The sequence below is a fragment of the Monopterus albus genome, unplaced genomic scaffold (assembly GCF_001952655.1).
Source record: "Monopterus albus unplaced genomic scaffold, M_albus_1.0 scaffold7.1, whole genome shotgun sequence".
Classification (NCBI taxonomy): domain Eukaryota; kingdom Metazoa; phylum Chordata; class Actinopteri; order Synbranchiformes; family Synbranchidae; genus Monopterus; species Monopterus albus.
This window is the reverse complement of record NW_018127887.1, coordinates 2,613,668-2,615,931: the sequence shown is the minus strand read 5'-3', so window position 1 is coordinate 2,615,931 and position 2,264 is coordinate 2,613,668.

Sequence of the window (2,264 nt, the reverse complement as noted above, 5' to 3'; positions counted from 1 at the left end):
ATCTGTACTGGAGGAAGTCTTGAGTCTCTTCAGGACTGCTAGTTCACTTCCTTACCTTCTCGGTCTGACTATAATTACAAGCCTTGATATTTCCTGCTCCAGTTTATAGTGCTAACAGGATGATAGGGCCCCTCTTTGCTAAAAAAAAAATCAAACAGGTAATTAAATGAGGGATTAGGAATTAAATTTATTAAAGCTTCACCCACAGTTTGTTTGCTTGTCCTGTTTGCTAGAAGAAATGCTGTATATTTGTGGGGACATGCTGCATAATTGAAAAATGTTGGGTATTAAATGAACTGCCAGGTGTGTGTAAAAGTAAATGCTAGCACTTTTAACTGGAATGCAGAGACTTGAGAAAATATTTTTTGTGCACCTAGCAAAGGTGGGGGAATAAAAACAACATGGAATGAATGCAGGGCCTCAGAGCGCTGTGTCCGGCATGTGCTGACGAGAGCCAGAGACCAGACCTAATCCACACTCCTGGTTCAAATGAACACAAGCGCATGCATACATGCAGAAAAGTGCCTGGTCATGCACAGGCAGCAGAGAAAACTACTAATGTTGCTCAAAATGGCATTGGAGGGGCAAAATGTGACACCAGTTTTTTTAAGCTCATTTGTTAGTTTCCAATGGAGGAATGTAATTACAAATACATTTACTCAAGTACTATACTTAAAACTTTGAAATACTTGCACTTTATTTGGGTATTTTTATTTATATATTTGGGGGGTGGGGGACTTTGTAGTCCACTATATTTCAGATTGAAATATTGAATATTATAATCCACTATATTTACTTTAGAACTGTCGTTACTAGTTACCTTCAGACGACAATGTTGCATGTGAAATATTTTATAAAGGATTACCCAACATTATGCAGTATAATTGTTAAAGTTAGTTTTACATTGACATAAAAAATCTTAAGTTTTACTAATTTACGTTTTGATAATACTAGAATGATAAATGTAGCAATCTGAATGGGGCCATTTCATATGATGATTACTGATACTCTAACTTCAGTTTGCTGTTATTTTTGTACTTATATTGTTGTAGTCTTTTCTTGTAGCATTGATACTTTTACTCAAGAAACAAATCTCAATACTACTTCCACCACTGACTTTATCTAGTCAGGAAATCATTTATACCAGGCTTTAGAATTAAAGTAACTAAGATGCCTTGTAAGAAAACAGGAAAAGTGTTTAAAGGCATCTACTGTGTTTAACATCTGCTGATAGTTTAGTGGTTTGAAGGGCATTCCAGCAAGGTGATGCTCAAATGATGACACATGGGGAATAGCAATATCCTTTGTTTCTGCAGGATGAAGTCATGAAATCACTCCCTTTCCTTTTTTCTCCTACAGAACATTTTACACTTGTAGAGCGTCTAACAAAAGCGAATATGTTGCTTTTAAATGCCTCAGACTCAAAGTTCATTGATATGTGCTACATAGCAAACTCACTCAACTTTTTATTTAATGAAACCAGTTGCTCTCTGCGTATCTTTCCAGTGATTTCTTTTTGATAATAGTGGTCTGGTTGTCTGGGATAAGCTACAGTGCTATGGTGCATGACTGGCCAAGACCCAGCAGGACCAGAGGCCATAAAGCATCCTTTTTACTCATCAGAGAAGGCTGTCCTGGGGTATGAGTAGGAGCTCCGGCTGGTCTGCAAGCACCCTGGCCAGTGTTAACTCATGTGTCCTCCCTAAACTTCTATGCATGAATTCTTTGCACCAACCAAGGAAACAAGGGATGATGTCTACAAACCTTGTGAGAGTCTAATAGCCATAAAGGATAAAATGGAGCATTTAGAAGTACAGTCCAAGTGAAAAAACCTGATCTTCGAGGGAATCAAGGAGTCAGCTGGAGAAAGCTGGACGGAAGCGGAATGTAAGGTGAAGGAAATATTAAAGGATAAACTGCAAATTCATCAAGAAATTGAGATGGAGCGGGCTCACAGAGTCGGGAAACCTTCTGATCGGGGACCGAGGGCGGTGATGGTAAAGTTGATGAAAGAGAAAGATAAGGCACACATACTGCAACAAGCAAAGAAGCTTAAAGGATCTAATATTTATATAAATGAAGATTACACAGAGTCTGTGAGGAAGAGAAGAAGGGAGTTGATGCCGATGTTAAGGGAGGCCAGGGGAGACATCGCGTTCCTGCGGTATGACCGACTAGTGACCCGTCCTCAGAACCAGAATCCAGGACCTATGACCAGCATGTCGAGGACTAGTATGCCGAGACAAGGAGAGTATGAAGGGGTC